General features: G+C 42.4%; 1 long non-coding RNA gene across 1 annotated transcript in view; it reads right to left on the reverse strand.

Annotated features, from left to right (window-relative positions):
* LOC139670816 (uncharacterized) overlaps nt 1–13,569 on the reverse strand; it is a 233,454-nt gene extending 219,885 nt beyond the window's left edge. Inside the window, exon 1 of the long non-coding RNA XR_011697574.1 lies at nt 13,499–13,569. This is a non-coding gene — a long non-coding RNA (uncharacterized lncRNA). The remainder of the gene's footprint in view (nt 1–13,498) is intronic.
* Between the last annotated feature and the right edge of the window lie 311 nt (nt 13,570–13,880).

The raw sequence follows: 13,880 nt of genomic DNA on the forward strand, positions 1-13,880 counted from the left end.
TGCATCTCTAAAGTGTTATGATTTTGTACTTCTAGGGAGCCCAGTGTAATCCTGTGGATCAATGAGCAACACAACTGGTATGGCAATACAAAAAAGAAGTCTGGTCAACATGTATATCTGCACCAAGTACTTCTCCAGATGATATGCAAAGGAGATATGTCTGCAACAAAATTACTATTAGTTAAATAAAAAAAAAGCTGCTGGTGTATTGCATAGTGATTAATAATGTGGATTTGCAGATCCCTACAATGGATGATTAGCTCAGTTGGGTAAAACTTGGTTGTAATAATGCCAAGGTCATGGGTTCAATCCCCTGTGTGGGCCATTGACTGAAGAGTTGGACTCAATGATCCCTGTGGGTCCCTTCCAGCTCAGAATAGTCTGTGAATACATATCTTCAGTCTGTGAATGTGACAGAGCCAAGGCAATACAATCTCGGCATCTGCAAGACCTGGAATGAAATAAGGACATTGTCCCATCTCTGCTGTCATTCCTCCCAGGACAGCCCCAAGCCTGCAGCATCCTGTCCCCTGTCCCCTCCAGGCCACACATACCTGCCTGGTTGTCATCTCTAAACACAGCAGCTCTTGCTGCTGTCCCACTGTGTGATAGTTTGCAAAGAAACAAAAGATTCCCCCAAACATCCCTCTGCTTCTTTTCACCAGCAGCACAGAAAGGAGGGGATCAAAGCTCTTGAAGGCAAATCTGCAAGGAAGCAAAGGGGAGCAAACCTTGGGTGTGCTGCCTCCCCCAGCGCAGAGCCCCGCACAGCTCCACAGTCAAGGCTGAGAGCTGTTTGGATTACATGAGGAATTTCAAGTGGAAACCATCCCAATAATACCTCTGCAAGGTCCAGTTCTAAAGGGGGAAAAAGTAAGTCTCATTTTTCCTGCCAAACTTAAATGGAATCATGTGGGTTGTGGGTTTTTTTTTACTGATCTGAAAGCAGGATCAGGAAAAACCCAAAAAACCCGTAACAGCAACAGTGTGAATAGATTGGCAAGATACGCCATAAATAGCTTTGAAGCTAAACAAAAATAAAACAAAAAAATGGTATTGCAGCCATTTTAAGATTTCAGCTTCCTTCTTTACCCCTGGCACTGTGCAGGCTTCCTCGACGTGTGACAAGAAGAATTCAGAGGGATCCTTGCCAAGTGTTTTCTGACCCAAATCCTGGAGGTATCCTCCATCTGCAGCAACAGACAGCTCGCTGTGGTCTGACATTACCTTCTGTTTGGTTTTCAGCACCAGCTCCTCCAGTTAATGAAAGAAGATGCAACCACGGAAGACAAACACTAGCAACATTCCTGGGAAGCTCTGAGGAGGATTTCCCTAATCCTGAACAGGCCAGAATACAGGACTGAGGCAAGTGCATTGCTGTAGCAAACTCAGCTTTAGGAACCAGGCTATATAAAGTCTGGAGAAAAGGATTTAAGAACAAGAAATGAAGGGCAGAGCTAACCCTTCAGTCTCTGTCACATCATCACACCTCCCCGCTCGTTCTCTACCTGCAGGCAATAAAATTCATAGCCTGAAAGAGCCAGGCAGTCGGAAATATTTTTTTCCTACAGGACTAAGACGCAGCTCCGCATCCCTGAAGTTCTTCCATGGAAATGTTTGCACGCAGAGCCCTTCACATCTAAGGTCTGTAGCAATGCGTGGTATTTCGACAAATGCCATTCCCCCAAAGGGCAGCACATTTTTGTGCTTATAATTTTGCATGGAAATTAAAACGAACATATTTTAACATGGGAAAAGAAAGCACTTTTCCCCCTAGCTCGGCGCTGCTGCTGATGGCGGTGCCCCGATATTTTCCCTGCATATTCAGAGACAATTCAAATGTAACAAACGCCTATTCACCTACCACATAAACATGCGGTACTTAAAATGCTTGCCTTTGATAAACCATTCTCCCCTTTGAGGATCCATTAGGCCCAACATGAATAAAGCCTAAAAAGCTACTTAAGGCTTTTGGAGAATTCTTTGAATCTCCAGCTTCACATTTCAGTTACTGAGATGTTTGCATTAAGATGCTTGTCTGAGTTCTGCCCTGCAGGATTCGGGGAAGAAGAAAAATGTTCCTTTTGTACTGAACACAACCGGTAGGTATTTAGCTATTTTTTGTGTATTATGACAGTACCATCTGGCATTCATCTGCCGGGTACCTCAGGAGAATGTCCCCTTCCTACTCGCCTGTGATGCCGGCCAGAATGACAGAGTACACCAGAGGTGAACTTCCTGTAATATGGTCTCTTGGCTTATCTGCACTTACACAATAGTTCCTTTATATTCTTAACTTTGCATTTCACATGTTCTCCTGCCTGCCTGGAAAACAGGGTCGCATAAGAGATTCCTATGGGTCAGACACCTCCAAATGTGAACCCAGGGATAATCCTAACAAATTTAGGAACAACAACCTATAAGGTCAGTTGGCGCTGGATGTGCAGAAGGAAATGTAAAACTGAAATGGAAATTTGCGCGGTTGGGTTTGTTCTGTTCCACTGAAAAGCTTTGTACGGTGGAAGCGTAAACAAACCCCTGCTCTTGGAAGTCATGGTTCACCTGCTGCCTCAAACACTCCTGTCTGTCAACCAGCATGAGAGAGGCCAAGGGGACTATCTGTTTGGGTTTCTCCTTTGGTCTCAGCCTAATTTATCTTGTCAGCTCCAAGATCTCCATTCCTTTCCTGAAAGGACTATAAAGGAAGTTTGGCTTAACCATGCCCACCAATTATTTGATTATTTTTAAGCAAACAAACAAGAACTTAGCATGGACCAGTTCAGATTGAGTAGTTCAGCTCCTGAGTAACGTCTTAAACCTATTTTCATCCTAGCCCCTTCTTCAAAAGGCAGCTCCTTCAACCCTTTCAGGGTATGTACTTTAATACTCCCAACCTGCTTCTTGCAAACAGCCTTTTCAAGAGAAACAAGCCAGTCTTGAGCAATTAAGACCTATAGATCTCCCTTCACTTCCTTCAAAGCCATTGTGGAGGTGCAGCTGAAACCCATTAAATTCAATTGAGCCCAAATGGCCCATAAGTCATATGGAAACTTCCTCTGGGCTTTTAACAAAGAGCCTTGCTTTAAATTCCAAATTACAAACAAATTCAGGCTTTCACATTAAACATAAAAATTTGAGAAAACATACAGAGGAAAAGTTGCATCAAATCACAGGGAGCGTTCTAAGAAAGTACAACCAGTTTGTTCTGAAGTTACATTCTTTAGTTAGAAATGTCCTATTAATTCATGGCAATATTTTCCTTAATCTGGACAGGGAGTTTGCTTTATTCAGTGTATGAGAAAGCAAAACCGGTGGCATTCACAACCCCGTTCTCCCCTCTGACTTCTCCCAACAATAGCTAAAAATAATATATATTCTTTTGTATATATTTTATCACACGTAGCTACCAGACTAATTTTAGGCTCATATATAACAAGGACATAATAAACATTTACAGACTATATATACTCAACTTTAAGTTGCTTTATTGTGGGTCAGGTTTTTATCAAGTTGACAAATTTATTAATGTGGCTTTATGCTGGAACTCTCGATCTGTCTAAGATTAGGGATCAATATATGTGCTCCAGGATCATAAGTCAGCTAAACACTGAAAAGATCCGGGCAGATAGAGAGCCTGAAAATTCTACAGCGAAATTGTTCCATAATACATCTTTATTCAGACCCCCCATGGGACTGGCATGCTGTAAAAGCCTTAAAAAAAGCCTCTGCTCGAGGGTTAATTTCACCCTAAGGGCTCTGGGAATAACTGGAGGCCCGGATCTTTATGACTTTGTATCAATTAATGTTTTTTAACATTCTTTTTAACAAGAAGTTGATGAATAATATCCTGCTCTACCTCTTCTATTTGGCACCCAGCTTACAAGTCATTAGAAGTCTCTGAATCAGTTTTAAAGTGCTGTGGAGTGATGGTTTGTACAGGTAATGGGTCTGAGAAAGCAGCCACACGGTCCCTGTGGCACATCCTTTCAGCTGGCTGGGTACAAACCCATTGCCAAGGGCAGTTTAGATTATTGCAATGAAACAGGCAGCTCTGTTTCTCCCCTCCTTCCTCCTCCTCCTCTTCCTCCTTCTCCTAGAATCACAGAATCAATTGGGTTGGAAAGGATCTCTGAGATCATCAAGTCCAACCCTTGGTCCAACTCCAGTCCCTTTACCAGATCATGGCACTCATGGCCAAGCTCAGTTGAAAAACCTCCAGGGATGGGGAATCCACCCCTTCTCTGGGCAGCCCATTCCAATGCCTGAGCACTCTCTCTGCAAAGAATTTTTTTCTGATCTCCAACTTCAATTTCCCCTGGCAGAGCTTGAGCCCATCGTGCCCCCTTGTCCTATTGCTGAGTGCCTGGGAGAAGAGACCAACCCCCACCTGGCCACAACTTCCCTTCAGGCAGTTCCAGACAGTGCTGAGGTCACCTCTGAGCCTCCTCTTCTCCAGGCTAAACACCCCCAGCTCCCTCAGCCTCTCCCCACAGCACTTGTGCTCCAGTCCCTTCTCCAGCCTTGTTGCTCTTCTCTTCTCAGTTGGGTTGGAAAACACCTCTGAGATCATCAACCCTTGATCCAACCCCACTGTGATCACCAGCCCAGGGCACGGAGTGATCTGGGCTGGTGATCACAGTGGGGTTGGATCAAGACATGTTGGATTCTCTGTCCCTGGAGGTGTTTCAGAGGACACTCAGTGCCACATCCAGTCCCTTCTCCAACCTCGTTGCTCTTTTCTGGCCCCGCTCCAGCCCCTCAATCTCTTTCCTCAACTGAGGGGCCCAGAACTGAACACAACACTCAAGGTGTGGCCTCCCCAGTGCAGAGTCCAGGGGAAGGGTCACTGCCCTGGACCTGTTGGCCTCTTCCTCCTCCTCCTCTTCCTCTCCCTCCCCAGCCCCTTCTCCTAACCCTGTGTCTGGCTGAGAGAGCCCAGCAGTATTTCAGCTCCCTGAACAAGCAGAAAGAACAGCTCAGCAAAAGCAAACACTTTAGCAGAGCCTCACCCAGCAAGCAAGAGGGATGACAGTGCAAAGAAGGTAGGGCTGTGAAGGTCAGGAGCAGAAAAAGGAGAAGCAGGACTGAATTGTGGCAACAGGGAGCAATCTGCTTCATGGAGCCACATCTGAAAGGCCTCACGTTGGTTAAATTAGCAGAAGGAAAGGAGAGCTGAAATGTGCTAGCCTGCATCTAAGAAAAATAGAAAAAAGAAGGAAATTGGTCAGCATAGTATATTTTTATATGCATGATGTACTACACATAGTACATTATAATATTTTATATATGGAGGAGCTTGACTTTCACCCCACTCCTTTCTCAACATCTCCATAAATTCATTGGTATTTTGATGTCACTCCTGGGACAGTGATAACAGAAAATACAGAACTTCTAGGATGGTTACTGAGGTCTGGGAATATTAAACAGGCAACCAATTTCACAACAATGAATGAAGTAACAGTTATTGGGAAAGTTTTAGGGGTGGTAGAGGGCTGGGAGTGCAAACAACCCAACACCTGGAAAGGAAGGAAGATGCTGAAATACCTGTTTGGAGAAGTATATTCTCTGGTTTATGTGTTTTGAATTGTCTGAAATTGCAGCCCCCACAGGAACACTGTAAATCTGAAGAAGTGTGGATGGGACAGGTTGAATTTCAAGTCTGAGAGAGAAGGACAGAGGATTCACTCACTTTCTACTTCCCACTGCCAAGCATTAGCAAATTAAAACTGCCTGAAAATCCAAGCATGCTGAAATCACCTTTTCTGGTGGATAAAAGTGATCTGAGGACAAATTCACCCCTGTGGCTAAAATGCAGTTACCCCAAGCTTCACAACCCTGAAAATGGCAAGAATTGAAGTAATAAAGGCCCCCCCCCAAACACACAAGCCAATATTCTTGCCAGGTGGAAGGAAATATCCCAGTAGAATTCAGCTGATGTTTAAGGCAAAAGACAGGAAATCTCGGGGTGAGTCTGCAGCATTAAACACACCAACACCACCAAATGCAGAGATGCCTGTAGAGACAGCACATCCCAAGCCCAGCTCTGACCCAATTTGTCTTGGGCTGACCCAAATACAGAAGAACAGTGGCACCTGTCACTCTCAGGATATTTTGTTTGCCAGCTAATTTATGAGTGCTTTTCAAAACCCTAATTTAATTTTTTTTCCCCTGAGCAAAGCCCATGACTTCTAATTTGAAAGGGGATTTTAAAATGGTTGTGATTCATGGGGATTTATGGATGTTTCCCAGGGAGTGTCAAAAGCTTGGACTTTCTTCCCACAACTCCCAGGAAATGCAGTTAAAAGTCTCCCACAGGTTGTTACTGCAGCGGGTTTGGACTGGCAGTGTGGGACAGTCACCTGGCAGTGCCCATCCCAGGGGCAGGAATCCTACAGACACTATCCAAGGTGATGCCCAAAACTGTGTGGATGCAGCTGGCATTAACTTGGACAAAATTCTGTGCCATTTCCATTTCTCTGTGTTGGTAGTTTATAGAGAAACCATGGGGTAGGACTGGAGGCCAGTGGAACATACTGGAGGGGTAGAGGGGATGCTCTTTTAAGGGAATGAACATTAGGAAATTTCTTAGGGCAAAAGCACATTAAAAACACCATTATTTTTAAGCTAAGAACTGGTTTGCATTAATCCTCAGTAACCATCCTAGAAGTTCTGTATTTTCTGTTATCATTGTCCCAGGAGTGACATCAAAATACCAATGAATTTATGGAGATGTTGAGAAAGGAGTGGGGTGAAAGTCAAGCTCCTCCATATATACAATTAATCCCACTGAGATTTTCAGCTCCAACTGGTTACAGTAAGGAATGCACTGGAAAGCCCTGGGTGAGACTTTCTCACTCACCCCCTCGCACAGGACTCACTTCCAAAAGCTCTTTAAATGTCAGTCCTTGAGCGATGGTTTCACACACCAGAGCCAGTTGCCTTGCAGAGTTTGAAGGGAGACCTTGTGTGTTTTGCTTTCCAGCTTCTTTTCTCCTCACCCTGAACATTGCCTTCAGTGGTCAAGCTCCAAAACTCCACCCGTGCTTGTTATCCTGACAATATTTAATTCTGACAGCACATTCAGTGTGCTCCATGAAATATGCAACCCTGTGACTAATGAGGTATTTGCACATAAGGGCCATACACAGCAAATTGCAGGGCAATAAAAGTAAGGGAAACCCACGAACTGATCAGCCAGCTGTTCAAATGATGCAAAGTGTGCCTTATTAAATGTGTTTTGGTTATACCCAGATGCTGACTAGAACTCAGCCCTGGCTGCCTCAGTAAAGCTTCGCCTGTAGGTTTCCCTTTCTGTTATTACACATTAGTTTCCTGCTTTTCAAATACTGATGGAAAGTTCACTTCTCTACAGTCTCCCTCCTTCCCACTCATCATGTAAAGGGAGCACTATTTTGATTTTATGCATGAGATTGAGTCTGCTCCAGTGCTAAGCATCCTATCAGCATATGACCAAATAGCAAAGCTGACATTTTTGCCATGATTATCCACGAAAAGTGTTTCCTACCTCTGATTTACAAGAGCCCTATTCATGAGAAATGATTAATAGCTCACCAGCGCTGCCAAAAAGCACATAAATCTAGACACCCTCTATGCTCCTGACATGCCACTCATCTTGTAGATATGTTCAGATCTCTCTCTTCCTCTCTCCCGCTTATCTGTGTCTGATCCCCAATGGGCACACGCTCATGCTGATTAGGCAATACAGTTGCTGACTGGGACAGTTTTAGGCTTATATTACTGATGGCACCCAATTAGAGGCTGCAGAAAGTACTGTCCTTCCTGGCTTGCACCTAGACAAGCGTGATTAAGTGTTAAATGCCTTCTAAATTAACAGGCAGTATCACCCGTGTGTCTGTTACAACTTATCAGGGGAAGAAAGCAGGTCCACTGCCAAGTTTTCTCTGCTCGCAGCTCAGTCTCCCAGGCTGCAGAGTAATAGAGCTGAGTGAGAGGAGGGCAAGCTGCACACAGGCACACACCTGACTCAGCCGATGCTTAACTCATTCAACAAGGTTCCTACACTTGGCATTAAACATGCCTCTAAGTGCCCCACTCAGATGTGTTAGATTTAAACAAGCACCGCCTGAACCAGGGCCCATCATATCATTCTCCATCCCCTCACCGCTCCCCCCCCACCTCCCCCTGCCTAATAAAAGCCATTTCACAGTTCCTGAGCATCCTCCTTCTGAAGATCCCAGAGTGTTTTGCAATTATTAAACCCCAGATCGTGCCATGCCTGCCCATTTCATTCCATAATTTCAATGGGGCTGTAGCACAGCAAGACACACACACACACACACACAAAAGTAGCTCATTGTGCCTACTACGTGAAGAGAATACCAAGGTTGCTGTGCCTTCCCTACGTGTATCCACTATGCCACAAGCCTGTAATTGTATGATATGTTCTACTTTACAAATACTACAGGGTGCAACCTGCCTTTTCCTCACTGACTTTGATGCAGACGGGTTGCAGCTTGCCACTGCTTTTTATTTCTGTATTCACGATGTTCACTCTTGCTGCAATATGGTGCATTTGGAATTCAAGATACTACCATGGCATCTCAGAATCACACACACACACCTCCCACAGACATTTCTGGACCCCCCAGCCATTATTCCAGCTGTAAATTAAAGAAATGAATATTAATAAAATATTTATAAAATAAAATAGTTTTCTCTAGGTGTCTTTTAATAAGATTATTGGCACTCATGTTCAGCTGAGTATTTTTCCTTCTTAACTTCCTCATGAGTAATTACTGGCCCAAGCAATAATCACTTGTGCAGTTATCACTTTTTAAGTGCACCCAGCCTGTATTTGCCGGATCCCACATTTTCAACAGATCCTGTTTGCAGCTGAGTCATTGGGCTTTAGTACTGCACAAATTACTTCTCAGGTAAATACCTGGAAAGAATGGCAGCAATGAGGAGGGATGGCTTGCCTAGGTGGACAAGAAGAACAAGAACAAGTCTTTAGCAGTGGAAATGCTGCTCCATTCTCCACATACCTTATCTTCAAGCTGTCTGGTTCTTTTCCTAAATAGTAAATACACTTTCATTAAAACAGTGCTCAGCTGATAAGAATGGAGAGAGGTTCTATAATTTCCATTTCTGTGGCAAGGATAATAAAGTTATTCGTGTTGCTTCTCTGGCTATTGCATCTCCAAGTCTTTAAGGAGAGTATTTCACCCCTTGAAATGGTTTGCTATGCCCTGGGGTCAGCTGTGTATCCTTCCCAGCTGTATGAGCAGCACCAGCCACGGGCTACAGCCCTGAGAAAGCAGCAGCTGATGAAGGAACAGGTGTTCATTGCAGCTGGATTGTGTGCAATGCTGTTTGCAAAGTACATAACCACATGAAGTAAAAAATCAACCAACAACAGGCATTTTCAGTGCTCAGCATGCCCAGGCCACCCTGGCCAGCGAGTCATAAGACCCAAAGGGCCTTGACACTCTCCACTTATTCCTCAGCCATGCCTGCAGCTTCTTACCCAACATATTTCTTCTGCTGCATTTGGAACAGGTCTCTCAGACTGGGCAGCCAAATTCTGCTCAGCTTTGGCTCTGCTGGATTATTGCCTTCCTACAAGCAGCTAAAACATGTTTAAATATTCCTGTCGTTTTAGCCCAAAGGAAAACTGTTTAGCACATTTAACATCTTTACCCGGAACTGAGAGTTTCTACAGATGTAACAACCATCTGATGGCAGCCACTCACACCTTCCAGTATAAAAAATAATTTCCTAAAAGAACAGCTACATGCAAAGTAAATAGGGAATCCTTCTACAAAACAACACAACTTGCTGTAAAAGGAGTTGGTTTAAGTTACAAATAGTGAAGGGTATTTGTCACTCCCATTTCTGTGAAGGGTGCAAAGTGGCACAGTTAGGACGAGGTGTTAATTTTATCATGGCAAATGGAAACTGTGACAAAACCCCCTGTCTCCTGGGTATCTATCTACCCACCTCTCATCTTTCCAGACAATACAAAGCCTTTGTTCTTTACAACTCTGCTGAATAACCTGGAATTGGAGAGATCACACACAAACAGACCCACCCCAAAACACTTCGCTTGTGGTTTTATCCGTCCGTGTCTTTTCTTGGCCATTTCACTGGAACAACACACCAACTTCTCTGACGTAACACCCTCGGTGGAGCACGTAGGGAACGTTCTCTGTCAGGGTTGGCTGCACTATCTAATTAGCGATCTCCCGACAGCTCATCTTCACGAAGTTTCATAATTAGACGACTCAGCGTCAGCGATCCTCACTCAGCAGTTCCACGGGAGCTTTCTGGGTAGACACAGTTTATTGTGTTTCTTTTATTCTCATTTCACCATTGGCAGTTCTCAGAATAGTTTTCAGATACCCCTTTTTCCACAAGAGATGTTGCTTGTTGCTTTACAGACTCATATTGAAAGCAGAGCAGAGAGGAATAAATGACATTTGGGGTATTTCATTAGAGCCATAACCTCAAAAGTAGGAGGAAAAGAGAGAGAAGCTTAAAATAACTTTTGTTCTTCTTGTTCACAAAAACATACTGTCCATATCTGAGTTCTGGCAGTAGACAATATATTTACAAGTGCTCTTCTGCCTGTCTCCTTTTGTATAATAAAATGCTCTTACTCAAGGTTCAGGCTGTTTCAAGAACTGTTCAGTGCAGACTTATTCTACACCCAACAAATGCACAATTTAACCAAGGAATGTCCAGAAATAAGTGCAAGAATTAACACTCAACTTGACCTTATCCTCCTTTGGCAGGTGCTGCACTTTTACAGACATAAATATGATTAGAATATCTTTCAAGGAAAGAAAAAAAAAAGGAAATAATTTTCATGGATAATTTCCCCTAACTTTCTAAACTCTGACCCTATATATTTATGAAAATAAATACAATACAGCATTTGAATTCAAATTAGTGACGTTAAGAACCACAACACACTGAAGTTTCTTGGGGTACTGTGCATGCTCTGGATGTTGGTTTGGTTATTTTTAAATCTAAAGAGCAATCTGTGTCTCTGACGTTCATGATGCCACGTTGTGAGTAAAGAAATGAATGGGTATCAGTACCCAGTGAGACCTGAAGGATAGAAAGCAACTTTCTCTACTTTTCAAGAGCCTGTGTTCAGACCTCAAAACACTTACTGGGAGCAGTGTATGCCCTCACCTGCTTGGCAGAGGGAAATGAATACCAAATAAATCGTGACATGCTTTGGAAGAATTGTATCATTAAATATTTTGCACATATCATTAAATATTTTGCACATATCATCTTGATCCTTACACAGCTGCACAAAACAAACAAAGAAAAAAAGACCCCAACTCAACACCAAAACAAACAGAAAAACCTCTACCCAAACTAGTAACATTAAAGTTTTCTCTTCCTAAGCTATAAGAGTCTTACATGACCTAAGATCTATTTTCTTTACTCAAACAAACTAACTGAAAACCAAAATCTTGATCTTTCTGCATAAATTAATCCTCACTAAACCGAAAACCAAAATCTTGATCTTTCTGCATAAATTAATCCTCACTAAACTGAAAACCAAAATCTTGATCTTTCTGAATAAATTAATCCTCACTAAACCGAAAACCAAAATCTTGATCTTTCTGAATAAATTAATCCTCACTAAACTGAAAATCAAAATCTTGATCTTTCTGAATAAATTAATCCTCACTAAACTGAAAACCAAAATCTTGATCTTTCTGAATAAATTAATCCTCACTAAACTGAAAACCAAAATCTTGATCTTTCTGCATAAATTAATCCTCACTAAACCGAAAACCAAAATCCTGATCTTTCTGAACAAATTAACTAAGTACGGAAAGTAAAAGTTGGGCGGTTCTGGCACCAGCAGAATCAAAGCACACTCCATTATTTAGCTAATATGAGCGATTTTGTTAAACAAACTATACCTTTGTTCTGTAAATATTGGAAGTTAGGCTTTGGACAGATGTTCCCTGCTGGATCCAGCCGTGCTGGGGGAAGGTTAGAGCCCCAGCTGTTGATCATCACTCCTCTGCGGAGGTTCTGCCCTCTCCCATTTGCTGGCAGCGCTCGCTTACAGAAACCCTCGCGGAGCCACTTGAAGTTCAAGTGAGTGGCATTACTATTTAGACAGTTTAAGCTGAGCAGCAGCACAGTTGCTGAAAGAGTTCCTGCCTGTCTGTACCTTTCAACTTCCACTGCTCACAAGGCTGCGAGTTTTCACAACTTCTTGTCAGGGCAGAAGTTTTTCTCACCTTTTTGTGTAGCCCCACAGATCAAATCCCCAATGTCACGCTTGTATATTTAACCTTAAATGCCTCCTAATTAAACACTGACAATTGTGTTAAATGTGCTACGCTCCTGTTCCTTCTCTCTCTGCTTTGATTAGCGCTCAAAGCACTTTTCCACCAGTCCATGCTCTTGGAAACAATAGGCAAAATCCGCGTTATTTCAGCGTGCAAGGGCATCCTGCAGACCTGTGTGACACATCCAAGGATCCACCACCAAAGGACACACAAAATGGTGTTGGGAGGCACCAGGTCCTGTGCAGAACACGGTGCTGTGATGCTCTAAACAAGCCCCTCGCTTTTCTCTACTATTTTACCACCTACAAATAGTGAAACTTTTGTAGAGCTCTTTGAAATATGAGTGAAAAGTGTTACGTGTTTGTGCACGGTAACTGTTGTTAAGAACACAGATCCTTAGCTAGTTTTAATAAAATACTTCATGATCAGGTAATTAATATTTGTAGTTATTACATAATTAATATTAACAGTTATGAGGTTAGAATAGAACAAGGGTTATTTCCTCACTCTTGTATAAACAGTATGTATCTGTGAGCAAATTCCAACATATCTCCAATTAAGTGATGCACTGAATTTACAATTATTTTTTAAGGGATTTTTTTCCTGGATTTTATTCCTGGCAGGATATTGATAAGGCTGCATAAAATGTCATTCACAGCAGGCTGTTTATGTGATGGTCTTTCTACCCAAGCAAAATTGTTATGTCTAACACCTTTTTTTCAAGGAAAAAATACTGTTTTTCAGACAAAATAGAACTTAGCCAAGCTTTCAAGAAAAGAATTTTCTAATTCTTTCCTTCAATGTAGAACTACTTTATTTTCATGCATTTGTCTACCTCCTCTACTGCTTGAGCTACAGATAATACCAAGCAGCAAATAAGCCAATAACCATATTAAAAGAACATTACAGATACAAAGTCAATCACTCAAAACTCTCAACCTTACCAGATTTCCCAGATAATTGCATTTCAGGCCCCTTGGCACACACACTGCAGGCAGGACTATGCATGACATGACTGTTTTTTCCTAAACCCATTGCCTCATTCAGTGAACAGACCAGATGCTAATTATTATATACCATAAATGTTCGACATTTTTTAAAATTTTTACCACCCTCCATGAAGCATCAGATCTTATACACTGACCTGTTCTCAAGACTTCTAAGAAAACAGGCTTATGAATGTGTATTACCTTTTCTGTCATGCCATTCTTGTACTACTGGAGTGTTTTGCAAGCAAGATTCTGTCAATCAGATGAGCTTCCTCTCATTTCTGTATATGAAAAGACCATATAATGGTTATAATAAAGACCATATAATGATTACCTGGAAAATATTAGTTATGAAGCAGCTGCGCTTAAATCTCCACAATTAAATAACTTCCCACCACTCTCCTTTTATGTTTTAACAGTTCTTGAGTTCTTCTTGCATGTGCATTAGGATGGACTCTGGCAACATTGGGACATGTTGCTTCTACCTCCCAAAAACGCAAAACAATTCTCCCCTTCTTGACACTCCTAAATACAAAGTTGGTGAATTAAAGTAAGAAAAAGCTTCCCTTGCAAACAGAGCACG

The sequence above is a fragment of the Pithys albifrons genome, chromosome 4, assembly GCF_047495875.1.
Source record: "Pithys albifrons albifrons isolate INPA30051 chromosome 4, PitAlb_v1, whole genome shotgun sequence".
NCBI lineage: Eukaryota > Metazoa > Chordata > Aves > Passeriformes > Thamnophilidae > Pithys > Pithys albifrons.